Source organism: Nicotiana sylvestris, chromosome 10 (assembly GCF_000393655.2).
Source record: "Nicotiana sylvestris chromosome 10, ASM39365v2, whole genome shotgun sequence".
Lineage (NCBI taxonomy): Eukaryota > Viridiplantae > Streptophyta > Magnoliopsida > Solanales > Solanaceae > Nicotiana > Nicotiana sylvestris.
In genome coordinates this window covers 139,653,124-139,669,813 of record NC_091066.1, presented here as the reverse complement: position 1 = coordinate 139,669,813, position 16,690 = coordinate 139,653,124, and positions in this window count along the sequence as shown.

Here is a 16,690-nt window from a genome sequence, read left to right as displayed (position 1 = left end):
ACCCGGAATTTGGTGTTGCAATATTCATGGACGGACTAAGAGTTACTACAACAAATGTCTGAAAGAAATACAATCTGTCTCGAAATCTAATGAAAACAGAGTACATAATGAAATAGAAGAGAACGCCGGGCCTGCGGACGCCTGTAGGACTACCTCGGGATCTTTGGCTGGACTGAAGGCTGGCTCCCCAAGTACTACTGCCCAAATGCTGCTCCGGTATCTGCACATAGTGCAAAGTGTAGCATCAGCACAACCAACCCCATGTGCTGGTAAATGCCTGGCCTAACGCCGGCGAGGTAGTGAAGAGGCTAGGACCAGACTCCAGATAAACCTGTGCAGTTATATAATATACAACGGAAAATAAACAGGAATAAACAATTTAAATGGGAGGGGGTACATGCTACGGGGAAAATATCAAATCCAACAGAAACTTAAGAAAATAGAGGAGAACAATTCAAAATCTATAACAAAACAATAATAACACTGTTGCAGCGTGCAACCCGATCCCTTATCATTTAACACTGTTGCGGCGTACAACCCGGTCCATTTATATCATTGTTGTGCCATGCAACCCGATCCAATATAACGTTATTGTGGTATGCAACTCGATCCATATACAACATTGTTGCGGCGTGCAACCCGATCCATATATATAACATTGTTGCGGCGTGCAACCCGATCCATTTATAACATTGTTGCGACGTGCAACCCGATCCATATATTTGTATACCTTTAATAACAACCATACCACGAGTCCTGGCAAGGGATCAACAATAAACTACTCTATCCCGGCAAGGGATTCAACAGTAAAAGAAATTACGTCCCAGCAAGGGAGAAACATCTATAACCAATCCTAACCCAACATCTACTCATCTCAGCTAACACCAATACTCAGTCATAAGTAACTTCCACGAAAAGAAACTCAATCTTTGCTCAATATCGAGAATCATCAATTAAAGCATCCGTAGTATCATTTAAGAACACAACAAATTTCAATTTAAGACTCACGGTCATGTTCGACACCAACGTATAGATACTCGTCATCATGCCTATACGTCGTACTCAATAAGAACCAAATAGCAAATAGGACACTACTCCTAATCCCTCAAGCTAAGGTTAGATCGAACACTTACCTCGAACATCCACGACCAACTCAAGCCTCAAACACCGCTTTTCCTTTCGAACTCGGCTCCAAATCAATTGTATCTAGACATAGTCGACTTAATAACATCAACAAACGCTAAATAATCCAATTCCAATGCTTAATTATAGCTTTCTAATCATTCTTCCCAAAAAGTCAAAAATTGACCCCGGGCCCGCTCGGTCAAAACACGAGGTTCGGACCAAAACCCGATCACTCATTCACTCACGAGCCTGAATATATATTTAGTTTTGAAATCCGACCCCAAAACGAGGTCAAATTCCCAAATAATCAAAAAGTCCTAACTCTACCCAAATCCCTAATTTTCTACCTTTAATCACATGTTCTAGGCCTAGAAATCTAGTGGGTGTTGATAAAAATGGAAGAAAACAAGTCAAAGATTACTTACCCAAGAGGTTATGGTTGAGAAGTTCTTCAAAAATCGCCCAAGAGGTGTGGAGAAGAAGAAGTTTGTGAAAATGGGTTAAATCCCGTAATGCATTCTGTTTCTGGACCTTTAAAAATATTAGGCGGATTTGGTCATCGCGTTCACGATAAGTTAGGTCTGACAGACCTTCGTGTTCGCGGAAGATGGCTCGCGTTCGCGGAGAAGTAACTCCTCGAGCCTTCGCGTTCGCGTTCGCATCCAAGTTGTCGCGTTCGCGTAGGTATAATTTTCCCTTCCCCCTGACCAAGCCACAAGCCTCCGCATTCGCGATACCAGGCTCGCGTTCGCGAAGGGTAGACCCCCCCCCCAAAGCTTCGCGTTCGCGACCTTGGTCTCGCGTTCGCGTAAAAGGAATTTTACTTCAGCACAATTAACTCATCGCGTTCGCGGGGATCCTCCCGCGAACGTGAAGAAGAAAGTATCAACACACCAGAAACTGGAAAAACCTGCAAATTTTGAGTTCCAAAAACCTTCCGAAACACACCAGAAACTCACTCGAGCCCTTGGGGCTCAAAACCAAACATATGTACTAACTCAAAAACACCATATAAACTTATCCGTGCGATCAAATTGCCAAAATAACATCATTAACATCGAATTAAACCTCAAAATCAATGAATTATTTCAAAACTTCTTAAAACACCAAATTTTCATTTAAGGTTCGAATCACGTCAAATGACATCTGTTTCTCACCAAATTTCACATGATCATCTTAAATCATATATAAGACCTGCACCAGGCGCCGGAACCAAAATACGGGCCTGATACCCTTGAGTTTTAATCAAAATTCATTTTCATATCCTTTAAACAATTTCAGAAAATTATTTTCTTCAAAAAAAATTATTTCTCAGGCTTGGGATCTCGGAATTCGATTCCGGGCATACGCCCAAGTCCCACATTTTCCTACGGACCCTCCGGGGCCGTCAAATTACGGATCCGGGTCCGTTTACCCAAAACGTTAACTGAAGTCAAATTAATTCATTTAATAGTCAAAACTTATTATTTTTCAAAGATTTTCACATATAAGTTTTCCGGTTACGCTCCTGAACTGCGCACGCAAATCAAGGTGATGCTAAAAGATGTTTTAAAGCCTCAGAACGCAGAATTTCATTTTATCTTTAAGATACTGAAACGATTACCATTATTGGTATCAAACCAATAACATTTTATACAAGCTAAATCTTCTAATCTATACTTTTCGCTTTATAAAGAGTTTACTTCATCCAAAAATTGACTCTAGCTTTTTACATTATTTTTGTCACATTGGGAGGTGAAGCATTTGAAAAAAAACGACAAGAGTTGAACTTAGGGGATACATAAATTCAGGAAGCCTTGGTGTCCTGAAATATTTTGAAAACTGCATTTAAATATTTCAAATAGTATTGGAAGCTATTTTTTTATAAGTTAAATAATATCAGAAGATATTATTTTTGGATTATATATTTGACGAATCGGAGCGATATTTGCACTGTTTTGACTGTTGTGAAATCTATGGGGAACATTGTAGTTTTGAGTTCTATTTCCTATCGTGTTTTGGAGGGAACTTGTTACCTCCCGTACTTTAATAATAGGTTGAGGTCTAGTGTGATAGCATGAGTTTTCTGAACGATTAATTAAATGATTTTTCCCTGTTTGAATTTGGAAAGTTTAAAGTTTCTTTTGGTAACGTTGGGTGTCGAAAATTTATGGCTTATCAGAATTTTGGGGTTCAAGGATTGACTATTTAAATATATTATTTGGTTCATAACTGCATTTGACTTAATCTTGCCTAAAAGGGTCGATTTTCGCAAGACTGGTTCAAAATTAAATATGTGGATTAGATATGTTCACTCTTTTCATGCTCATTTATATGGATGTTTTAATAATAGTGTATATATTAATTTTATATGGAATTTTGAGTGGAACTTTCTTTTTAAAGAAAAAAAGGTTTGAAAAATATGATTTTATGTTTCTCTTTCAAATATGTTTTAAATTATACACATAACATGTTTATGAAATTTTCTTGATTGTAAAGATATGCAAAATTATTTTTCACAAGAAAAGAAGGTTATCTTTTTATCATTTTAAGAATTAAACGTACGAAAATTCGTACTCTTTATATGAGATTAGGAAAATTATAAGTTGAGAAAGTATATGTATTTTTACATGGATGTTTTAATGAAATAATAGTGTATGAATTTATTTTACATGGCACCACATGACTATGATAGTACGGTGTATAAAGTGTATTAAAAATAAATAGAACTTTAAGTAATTTAAGACAATTCTTAATTATGCGGGTAATTGATTAATTACCGGGTAGCGGAATATTACTTAATTAATTAATTAATTGGATAAGATTAACAATCTCCCACGTGGCAGCCCCTTTTAATTTAAAGATGACTCATTAGTCATTTATTACATATGTCACCTTAAGAACTGGAAAAAACACACTTCACTATTATGTGAGGGTTTTTTCAAGGACCGTTGCTGTTAGAAGAATTGCAGCTTCAATGAAGCCGACCATCCATTTTCCTGCTTCACTTCTATTCGCCTTTACCCAGGCTTGTGATCTCGTATACTACTATTAATTCTCATGTTTTACTGGATTTTATGGTATTATATAGTTTAGTGCTTACTTTCTGTTTAACGGGCGTGTCAATAAGTATGTTTTTATTTGTTAATTAAGTTCAATCAAACAAGTAAGGAGAGGGAGAGAGTGATGCATGTGTCTTTATTCCCAAAAGCATGTAAACCAGCTAATGTTAGACATAACATATTTCTGAAACCGTGTTTGGTACGGCCACATCATTTTCTATGAAAATGTTTTTCACAAAGTAGAAAATATGGATGAGGACAGGTAATTTGGATCATTGAGCTAGAAATGTTGTAGGGATTTCCTTGGAAACTCTTAGCTTAATTAGTGATTCGTTTCTGGTCTTAGGTTTCCTAATCTGATACTAGTATGGTATTGTTCAGTTTGTTTCCTTTACTTTGATAAGGGGAATAATAGAGAAACGAGAAGATGCTGTGCGAAGAGGAATTTCAGACAACAAGATTAGAAAATACAGTATCACATTTCAGAGAGATTGCATACGTAATTTACGATGGTCGGAGCTGTAACGCGAGATTTTATGATTCTAAGGAAGTACGGTGCAATCTTTCTCAAGAATATAATATGGATTTTTCCCTACTCCAGGTATGTTAAGGCTATCCCTTCTTTTATTTGGCATGATCCATACGATACAACGAAACGAGCAAATGCACAATTTTCATAAATGACTCTCTTCGTAGAAATACTAGAGATGCTTATGTTCTTGATTCCCCATGTGTCATATTATTCTATCATTTGTTCATGTATCTCAGAAAAATACGTAAGTTGAAAAAAGTTTACTTCATGATATTAATCAGAGGTATAATGGTCTTATGACATTCCGAGATATTTATTAACGTACTTCTCATGCATTGCATTCATTTACATGTGCATTTACCCATGACTCAGACGGCTTTATATACGCGTATATATATATATATATATATATATATATATATATATATGTATATGGGATATGGAAAAGGTTACGGCGTTATATACGCATCACTACCTGATCAGCTGGTATACGATGATGATGTTGCCCACATTGGCTGAAATGATATGATGGGATGCCCTCAGAGGCTTGATGATGTTATGTACGTACAGACCTATGCATTACATGGCATTTATACGTATACGCATGACCTTATAAATATTTCATGATTTACAAAGCCATCTAGATTTACAGGTTGAGTCATTTACTCCACGTTTTCCTTCATGTTCTTTATATACTTATGTACATGCCTTACATACTCAGTACATTATTCGTACTGACGTCCTTTTGTTGGGGACGCTGCATTCATGCCTGCAGGTATAGACAATCAGTTTGACGAGCCCTCACAACAGACGAGATTGGCATTCAGCAAAGGATCGGTAAGACTCCACCTCATTCGGAGTGCAGCCGAGTCTATGAGTTATCGTGTCAGAATTTTGCTAAAGACATATGGGCAGGCCGGTACCCTGTCCTATTTTATGTTAGTTAATCACAAAGGCTTTGTAGACAGAGGTTCATTTTGTACAGTATGTCAGAGGCCTTGACGGCCCATATGTATTCATGTTCTAAGAAAAATGGTTCAGTGATACAATGTTATCCACTCACAATTATACATTACGAGTTGTGGCCATGTTGGCCCATGATAGTTACAAAAGGAATGAATGAGTTACAGAGTGGTTCGCTCGGTCCAGTGCGGTACCGGGTGCCAGCCATGCCTTCCAAGGTTAGGGCGTGACACATCATTTGCATATCATATCTCAATCTATGTTATCATTTACTGTTACATCATGTATCATTGTTTTGGGTTGATTGGCGTGAGTGTTGTGAGCCTGAGAGACTAGAGAGATTGATGACTGAGTGAGGCCGAGGGCATGATTGTGAGTGATATTAATGGGATCAGGCTGCACATCGCAACATGTTTATTGTTTCATGATGGGATCGGGTTGTACGCCGCAACATGTAGTATTGATTCATGATGGGGTCGGGCTGCGCACCGCAGTAGGTTTTATTAGCGCTTGGGCATGTTCCGCCCCTTCGGAGTCTGACATATCAGCAGTGAGCACAGGTACCGTACAGTGCTGAGTGACTGAGTGTGATGAGTGAGAGTTGAGACAGTGAGATAGTACTCTAAGAGTGTGAGTACGTGAGATTATCATTGTGACGCATTACATGTGAGATGCATATTTGACATGTAGATATAGAGATGTATCATTCCTCATATCAGTCATACTTGGCATATTTTATCTGTGTTGAGCTTAAACTGTTAAACTTGAAAGCATGTCTACATTTCTGTATTGTGTTCCAACTAATTATGAGATTTCTCTGAGATTATACTGTCATTTCTTCCTGTTTTACCTGGTTAGGGTTTGGTAGTGGAATTTTGCAGTAGTGGTTTAGGGTTTCACAAATTTCAGTATGATCGGTGGTTTAGGGCTTCAAGTTCTGGAAGTCACATGCTATAATAAATTATACAAGCCACATTCTATTCACGTTCGTAAGAACCAACTCAACACTAATAATCAATTTCAAAAAATTAAAATATCATGACTAACTAAAAAAGAGTAAGAAGAAGACATGTAATAGCAGAACGACGACAATAAGATTAGATTGGTATGACTGAGTTGCTTGATTGATCGTGGAATGTGGAGAGCAGCAAGCAGAGCAGCAAAAGCGCGGAAAGGGGTTTTCTTTTTATTTTTACTAACATGGGTTTTATGGGGAAGACGAGTACAATATCAACTTTTATTCTCTTATGAGTTACTACCCTAAAACGCCCTTTAGCTATCAATTTTTTGTTAGTTACATGCTTAAACTATAGGGTGTCCCAAAACCCCGTGAATTATATTTCCCTTCATATTGTAATCTTTTGGTTGAATTCTTAGAGGTGCGTCTGGTACACGCTCCTAATTAACTAAAAATGTTTCATGTGTCACAACACATGGCTATTTAACTTACCCTAAAATCCACCCAAACTATCCGGTGTCCCCAAAACCCCCTTGAACTATATCCCCTTATATATTAAAAACTCCACGTTGCATTCTTAGAGGTGTGTCTAGATAACTATATTAACTTATAGTTTGTACTAAGTTTTTTATGTAGCTAGCTTACTCGTAGTATATTACTTTCGGATGACTGATTAATTCTGAGCATCTTTTGCCAAACTAGGATCCAATACAAATGTGTTATTTTTAGCTTGAATTGTGGTTGTGTTGTATACTAGCTAGGTTCCAGTTGAATACGTCCTTATTTATATTTATTTTGTTGCAAAAAATGAAGGCACATAGTATTGCATTTTCAAAAAAATACTGATATATTATAGAAACAAGTAATATACAACTTAACTCCTAAAGGGAACTGCTCTATGACAAGCAAGCTATAATGCTCTATGTTGCTCGGACTCTACAAAAATATTACCGGGTGCGCGTCGGATCCTCCAAAAGTAGTGCATTTTTGGAGGATCCGACACGGGTGCGGCAATATTTTTAGAGAGTTCTCTCAACATAGATAATGCTACTATAAGGGATCATACGAAGCTGGAGATTGCAGAGCTCATATAGAGTACAGTTGCTCAACCTAAACGTAAATTCATCACTTGGTTGGCTGCTCAAGGGAGATTGCTTACTAAGGAAAGATTGCTCCAGTTACACATTCCTGCGGAAGACATGGCATGGTGTCTATGTGATACTCAAGCAGCTGAAACTAACTAACATTTGTTTGTGGACTGCTCAAGTGCTCATGGATTCAGGCAATCATGGGATCATTTATGCAATGGACTGGTACTCAAATTCAACCTGGAGAGGTACAACAAGAACTAGATAGAATAAGAAAGAAGCATTGGAAGAAGTTCAAGAAAGAAGTGTTGGTTGCTGTATGGGGGCTTCGGGGAGTAAATGTTTCAATGAGTAAATGCACATACAGACCAAGTTGCTCGGACTCCGGTGTGGGTGTCCGATACTGGTGCGAATCTAGAGATCGGAGCCTTCATGACCTAAATTTTAAGATTTGGGGGCACAAATTAAGGTAAGGATATGGATGCGGGGATTCGGCTAAAAATAATTCATATATCTAAAATTAGAATAATAAAAATATGTTCAAGTTATGGGACATTATGTGAAAAACTTACAAGGTATTCCAAGAAGGACAAAAATGTTAATCAAGAGGAGAATCCCAAAAGGAGATAAAAGGAATAAGAATGACATAGAAATTTCTATATACAAGGTATTCTTTTTTTTTTTTTCAATTTCACCGTAGGTTTTATTTTGATTTCAAAAATTATTGTACTTATCCCGAATTTCTCCATCGATTTTGGTTAAAGTACCCAAAATCAATTGACAAAATCTGTTACGGATCGCACACTCACACTCATGTCGTGTCGACACGGGCGCGACACCAGAAGAATTTACTCAACTTACCATATAGAGGCAATAGTTACACAGATTAAAAAGGAGATAGTAGAGAGAATTAATCTGCTGAAAATGTCCAAAAGAGTACATAAAAGTAGAGGTTTTATGCAACGATTACTGTGTAATTAGTGGTAATATTGAGGCCTAGATTTCATGATACCCTACTTATAAGGTGGACACATAATGGGCAAACCGCCTTTGAGTAGATGTACGAAGTCTCATCCCAAGTTTGATTATAGAATCACATTTTTTCAGGAGTAAAAACAACTTGTCCACAATATTAATGTTCCAATACTGGTGTTTTTCCCTAGTCATAGTTGTAGTCCTAAAAATCCCTCTCCCTTTAGTGACACCTATCGATGTCCTAGTTCTTAGAAGAAACAGAATAGGCATTGAGCAGAGAAGTAACGATCCGGCCGGTCATTTGGAATGTTGTAGCCCTGTTCCCTCATTTAATACTTATTTTATGCTCAATTATTGTTGTGTGACTTGCCGGGCAGTTGGTTTGGGTCCGAGGATATTTCGAAATAAGTTAAGACACTTAGTCTCAAGGTTGGAAGCTTAAGTTGAAAAGGTTGATCGGATGTTGACTTACGTGTAAATGACTCCAAAATGGAGTTTTGATAGTTTCGATAGCTCCGTAGGGTGATTTTGGACTTAGAAGTGTGTCCGGATATTCATTTGGAGGTCCGTAGTTGATTTTGGCTTGAAACGGCGAAAGTTGAAAAAATTAGAAGTTTGGAAATTGGGAAGTTTGACCGAGAGTTGACTTTGTGGTTACCGGGCTCGGATTCTGGTTCTGGGAGTTGAAATAGGTCCGCTGTGTAATTTATTACTCGTGTGTAAAATTTGAGGTTAGTCGGAGTTGATTTGATAGGTTTCGGTATCGATTGTAGAAGTTGAAATTTCTTAGTTTTTGTTAGGCTTGAATTGAGGCGTGATTCGTGTTTTTGATGTTGTTTGAGGTGATTTACGTCCTCGACTAAGTTCATATCGTGTTTTAGGACTTGTTGGTATATTTGGTTTGGGTCCCGGGGGCCTCAGGTGGATTTTGGATGGTTAGTGGATCGAATTTGTAACTTAAAGCATGGCTAAGCAGAACTGGACTGGTGTGATCGCACCTGCGAAGGTCATGGTCACAGGTGTAAGGCCGCAGGTGCGTGGATGGCATCACAGAAGCGGCCTAGAAGGAAGCATGCAGTGATCGCAGGTGAGAGGTTATTTTCAGATGCGGCGTATTGGGCGCAGAAGCGGAGCTCAGTGAGGAGGTTGAGGAGCGCAGGTGCGGAGGAAGTTCCGCAGATGCAAACTAGCAATTGCGCACGTGTTATCGCAAAAATGAAGGCAGGGACCTTCAAGTGTAACTGCAGAAGCGGAGGAAATGTCTGCACCTGCGAGACTGCAGATGCGGTTAAGTGGGTCGCAGGTGCAAAAGCACTGGCGTGTATAAAATTCTAGGGTCCGTGGTTTTGTCATATTTGGACTTTGCAAACTCGGATTAAGGCGATTTTTGCGAGGGATTTCGAGAAGTTTTTTGAGTTAAGTCACTCTTGATCATTTTTATGCAATAATATTCTTTACCCATTGAATTTCTCACCTAGTTTATGTATTTTTGAGGTGGAATTTTAGGAGTTTTGGGCTAGGGATTGTAGAGTTAAATTTGGGGATTTGAGTGACGATTTGGTGTCAAATTTCGGTAAATTTGGTATGTTGGACTCGTAGTTAAATGGGTTTTCAGATTTTGTAACTTTTATTGGATTCTGAGATGTGGGCCCGAGGTTGACTTTTGAGTTGACTTTTTGACTTTTGATTTAGAACTTAGCATTTTCATATGGAATTGATTCCTATAGCTTGAGTTGATTATATCGAATTGTTTGTGGCTAGATTCGAGGCATTAGGAGGCAGATTCGTGAGGCAAGGGCTTGTTGGAGTAGAGATTTGTACGGTTGGAGGTAAGTAACACTTCTAAACTTGGTTCTAGAATCCCTGAAATTTCATGTTATGTGATTGGTGTTGAGGTGAAGCGCATGCTAGGTGACGGGTGTGTGGGCGTGCACCATAATAATTGTGATTCAGTCAATTTCGTGGACTGTGTAGCTATTTTATCTGAATACTATTACTGTACTCTATGTATTAGAGCACTTGAGTTGTGATTTATGATAGAAATCATATTTTGGCTATGTGATGGTGCTATAGGGACCCACAGTGGTCGTTCTTTGCTGTTGAGTTATTTGCTTAATTGCAGTTATGTACTCAGTCACATTCATCATTGCATATCATATCTTAGTCTGTATTATCATATATTATCACATCATGTACCATTGATTTGGGCTGCTTAGCATGAATGTTGTGAGCCCGAAAGATTGGAGAAATTGATGATTGGGTGAGGCCGAGGGCCTGTTTGTGAGTGATATTGATGGGATCGGGCTGCACGCCGCAGTAGGTACTTTTGACTCATGATGGGATCGGGCTACATGCCGCAGTAGGTATTATTGATTCACGATGGGATCGGGTTGCGTGCCGCAGCAAGATTTATTAGCGCTTGGGCTAAATTTGCCCCTTCGGAGTCTACACACCTACAGTGAGCGCAGTTGCTATTGATTCATGATGGGATCGGGCTTCACGCCGCAATGGATACTATATAGTGCTAAGTGATCGAGTGTGATGAGTAAGAATTTAGACAGTCAGGTTGAGTACTTTGAGAGTCTGAGTACGAGATGCTTTCATTGTGTTGCATCACATACGACATGCATATTGGCATGTAGATATAGAGATGTCATATTCCTCATATCATTCGGACTTAGCATATTCTATCTGTATTGAGCTTTACTGTTAAACCTGGAAGCATGTCTATATGCATGTACTGTTACCTGCAGATTATGAGCTTCTCTGAGATATTATTGTCATATTTTCTATTAATTTCCGTACTGGTAATTCTGTATTTGGACAGTATTGTTCGAGCCCGTCACTGCTTTTAGTCCAAAGGTTAGACTTGTTACTTATTGAGTTGGTTGTATTCAGTTACACCATGCACCTCGTGTGCAGATCCAGGTACTTCTGGGCACGATGGTTGCTGATTTCTGGAGTTTCATTAGTTCGGAGATCATCGAGGTAGATACCTTAGCGTCCGCAGAACTTGACTCTCCTCCTTTATCTTTTTGTTTTGTTTGTACTATTCTACTTTCCTAGATAGTGTTTCATTTGGTAGACCGTGTTATTATATATATGCTCATGTACTCCGTGCTACCCGGATCTTTTGAGAAGTTCTGTATTGAGTTGTGGCGTTTTCATCCAATTTTATAAGATTTTTACTTACTTTAACCTGTTTCGGTATATTTTGAATTTAAAAATATTGATATTATGTGAGTTGTCGGCTTGCCTAGTATCATGATAGGAGCCATCACGACATGATGTGCTTTGGGTTATGACAAGTTAGTATTAGAGCCTAGGTTACATAGGTTTCACGAGTCATAAGCAGGTTTAGTAGAGTCTTACGAATCGGTACAGAGACATATGTACTTATCTTCGAGAAGCTGCCAAACCCTTAGGAAAACTTCACATTCTTGTATTCTTATCGTGCAAATTTGTCGACTCCGGGAACTAAACTTTTGTTATTCTATTCTCTTACAGATGGTGAGGATACATGCTACCGGATCAGGCAGATGGCCACCAATACCACCAACTAGGGCCACAAGAGGGCGACACCGTAGTAGAGGCTGAGGTGTGGCTCGTATAGAAACTAGAGCAGCACTTGTGGATCCGCCGGTTGCTCCAACTCAGGAGCAGGTTCCAGATATACTTGAACCGGTGGGACCAGCTCAGGCACCAACTGTGCCTATTGTGATTCAAAGCCTCTAGGAGACTTTGGCCCAGATATTTACTATTTGCACTAGCCTTGCTTAGGAGGTTTCTGTTCAGGCCGCGCCAGCCACTTCTCAGGCCGGGGGAGGTACTCAGACTCCCGCCGCCCTACTCCAGAGTATGTAGTGCAGGGACTTCAGACACCAATGGTACTACCAACCTAGCCGGTTGCAGTTGCTCAGGCCTAGTTGGGTCCCGTTATGAGTGATGAGGAGCAGAAGAGACTAGAGAGATTTGGGAGGCTCCAGCCTCCATCATTCAATGGGGCTGAGTCAGAGGATGCTCATGACTTCTTGGATATGTGCCAGCGGATTCTTCACACGACGGGTATTCTGGAGACTAGTGGAGTCTCCTTTACTACTTTTTAGCTATCAAGGGATGCCTTCAGATAGTGGGAGGCCTATGAGAGGAGCAGGCCAGTCGGTGTAGCACCACTTTCATGGCATGAATTTTCCGTTCTCTTCTTGGAGAAGTTTGTATCACCGACCCGCAGGGAGGAGTTGCATAGGGTGTTCGAGCAGCTATGCCAGGAGGGCATGTCTGTGACCCAGTATGAGATGAGGTTTTCAGAGTTGGCTCGTCATGCAGTTTAGTTGGTTCCCACTGAGAGGGAGAGGATTAGGAGGTTCATTGATGGCCTCAACTATAACGTATCAGGTGCTAGGTTCGACGAGGTGGTTGATATTGCTCAACGGCTAAAGTTGGTCCGTAGTCAGGAGCGTGAAGAGAGGGAGGCCAAGAGGCCTCGTGGTTCGGGTGATTTCAGCAGTGTTTCTTCTGGGGGCTATACCCACCACAGCAAGGTCCGGCCTTATAGGTCCGCTCAGATAGCTCGTCCAGTTCATTGTGGCTCATCAGCTAGCCATGGTTCATATAGTGCCTCCGATTTCACATGTCATATAGTCATTCGACCATTTAATATAAACTAATTTTACTCTATACAATGTGCTTAGTCTTCAACAAGGGGAATGTGGCATATAATTCATCTTAAATATAATAGCAGAAGAATTATCTATGAATAATTGGTTTCTGATTTTGTCAATTTTGCTAAAGCTCCAATTCAATTAACATGGTAATATGGAACATGCCGTACACGTGAATACAGTGGCTTCTAGCAAGAATTGCTCGGTTCGAGTTGCCCTCACAACTTATAACCACAAAAATTTAATTAATAAGAATATGTTGAAGAACAGGAAGAACCAAAAATCTAACATTATTTAGTTGGCAATATAATCTCCACTGACCGTATTTCTCTATTTAAATTCATTTCAATCGAGGGTTATACTAAATAAAAATAAAGAGTACGAGAAGTTCTCTATATTTACTACTGAACATAAAAATATCTAGCAAAGCTTCCGAAAAACTAAACAAATTCTTGGTTTCTTTTATTTATTTAATTTTCACACTAAACATCAATTAAATGATAATAGGATAATGTTCACAACAAATCTGCTAGCATATTTTAAGCTAAAATGTTTAGAGAACATCAAAATAGTTGGGGAACTAATGTGGCCAAAACAAACTCCAGACTCCTCTTTTCTACCTCAGGCAAGTAGACAATGTTTTCCAAATTGTATCATAAGAGTATAACAACCCTGTTAATCTCATCATCTCCAAATTGTCTTCTTGGATTCTCTTTAATTCTGTTTGTCTCCGGGAGTTGGTTACTAGAGTTAGAATTTTAGCCTGCCATCTCCAGGTGGTGCATTCATTTTGTGAAGCTCTCAAAGATGTTAGCCTAGTGATTGAAAATCTACTTTGATACCAATTGTTAGTTTAGTACATTATTGATATACAAGAGTGGGGTTGAATAGTGTATTGACCTATTAATATTTTATACCGAAAACTCTCACGTTATAACTAGAACCAGGTTCTTCAACTGTTCTTGTAACCCCTGTAACAAATAAGTACTAAAAATAAAGAAGATGATTTCTTTTACGTGAAATACCTCCTTGCTCAAGGGAGTAAAAATTACGACCCTGGGATTTTCCTCATAAACTTCACTAAAAATATGAGCAATTTACGTTACAAAAAAGCTCTTTTATAACTTGCGAGACTAGCCTTAGTCAGTCATCAACCTGCAACCCATACGAATGCAGCAACACACTCTAAACTAATTTCTTAGTCTAAATCTGAAAAACTTTCTTGGGAACAATCCTTACAAACGTGCTTTTAGATTAAGCATAATAAGATTAAAACTCAAAATACTTACTACAATATCAAGACAACCTAAACTGGACTTGACTTATTTGCTGGAACTTGGTTCTTCGGTTTAACTTTTTCTTGTTCTTGCAATTTTTCTGCTTGTGTGTACATTCTCTTAAAACTTTTAATGTAGGTACGCGAACCTACTATAAGTCAAATGCTACACAAATATTGTACTTAAAATGCACTTAGAACTATGCATCTGCAATGCAACTGACTTTACAAGCAATTAAGACGTTTTCGTCTGAAATCACAACATATGACTATGACTTCCCACATACAATAAAATTTATAACTTCATATGCGGATTGTGCTACTTTAGTCGCGTACGTCTATAGTTTTGTCCGAAATAAGTAAAATTATAAAAATATTTAAAACTTAGGGTACAACTTAATTAGTGGTCCCAAAATCGAATATTTGTGCACGTTCCCCTCGCAAAACCAATTAAAACATAGTAATTGCTAGTACTCAAACAAACTCGAATAACATAAAGTTGTAATGCAATTTCATTTAAGTTGAAATTGACATTTAAATTCAAAATAGAAAGAAACATATATTATACTTCAAAACAGTATGCTATTTTTTGTACAAGCAAAGATGAATTATCACACATGTACATTTTCAGTTTAAATTTAATATTTTCTTAAGAATAACAATTTTCTCAAACACTAAAGTAGGTATTCTCCTACATATACTAAGACTACTAGTCATAATCTTAGGGAGTGAAGTACAAGGCCACAGGCTAAATATTTACAAAAAAAAAAACTATAAATTTATGTATTTGTCCAAGAACATGTTTTAAGTTGTAATTTGGTGCGATCTAATAGTCTTAAAAACCTTACCACTTGCGACATAATAATAATATGATATTTTTCGGTGTGAATCTGAATTTAGTCGGTACTCAATATGGATATCGAACATCGGGTAGAAAAAAAATTTGCATTCACTGACAAACATTAACATTCCATTCATTTGGTTGGCAAACACCTCTCATTTTATTTTACAATAAGGAAATCAATTCCTCATCAATCACCATTTGCTAATTAGTTTGCAAAGTACAACCTTGACACGTGAATGCCATCTGCCTCATTATGCCATGACACCCATCACATCCCTCTACCTCTTTTAAATAAAAGTATATGTAGAAAAGGCAAAAGTGACTAATCTTGCCATATGTATTCAACACTTTTAGTTTGAAAATCATATGACAAATTAATCCTTGCGCCTTATCATAAAACAACTCCCACCTATGATACCTCTACAAGTTTTGATACACTGTACATGCAAAAGGTTATTTATAACAACAAATCCACATCTATAATAGTCAGAGGCGGATGTAGTATATTACCAACGGGTTCAATTGAACCTATAACTTTCGATGTGGAGTAAAAATTTATAAGTAAAAATTCATTAAAATTACAAAAATAGTAGACTTGAACCCATAACTTTAAAAATATAATGGGTTCAATACTAAAAATATTAAAATTAAACCCAAAAAATTAAATCCCTGATTCGCTCTATAATAGCAGTAGTCAATGGGAAAGTTGGTAGAGGTTTATAGTGTCAGCATTTGTGTCGATATTTGGTTAAGACGTGGATCTTTGGTAATTGGTACTTATCTCTTTCTTTTTATATACTTTGTGGCAGTCGATGTCCAAACTAGACAAGTACATGCAATGTAGAATAACAATCAGTACATAACCTTTATTTTTTATGTTTTTTTTCCTTTTCCTTTCTCATTTAAGTTAACGCAACGAAATATTTTAAGAGGCTGTGAAAACAAATACTCCATGTAAGAATTATAATCCGGTAAATAATAACATATCCACTATTGAGTAGTGACTACTAATATAAAAATTATTACGCGGTGAACAATAATATGGAGTTTATTATGCATGATTATCTGTTTTAAAAGCTCTTCTATGATTCTATATTTAGATAATTCTATTCAAACAATACAAATAAATATCTCATATTTCACCTTAAATTCCTGAATTATGTGGAAATTTACGACATAGAATTTATACCACATGCGATATTAGTATGTAGCGAGTAAACTACTAAT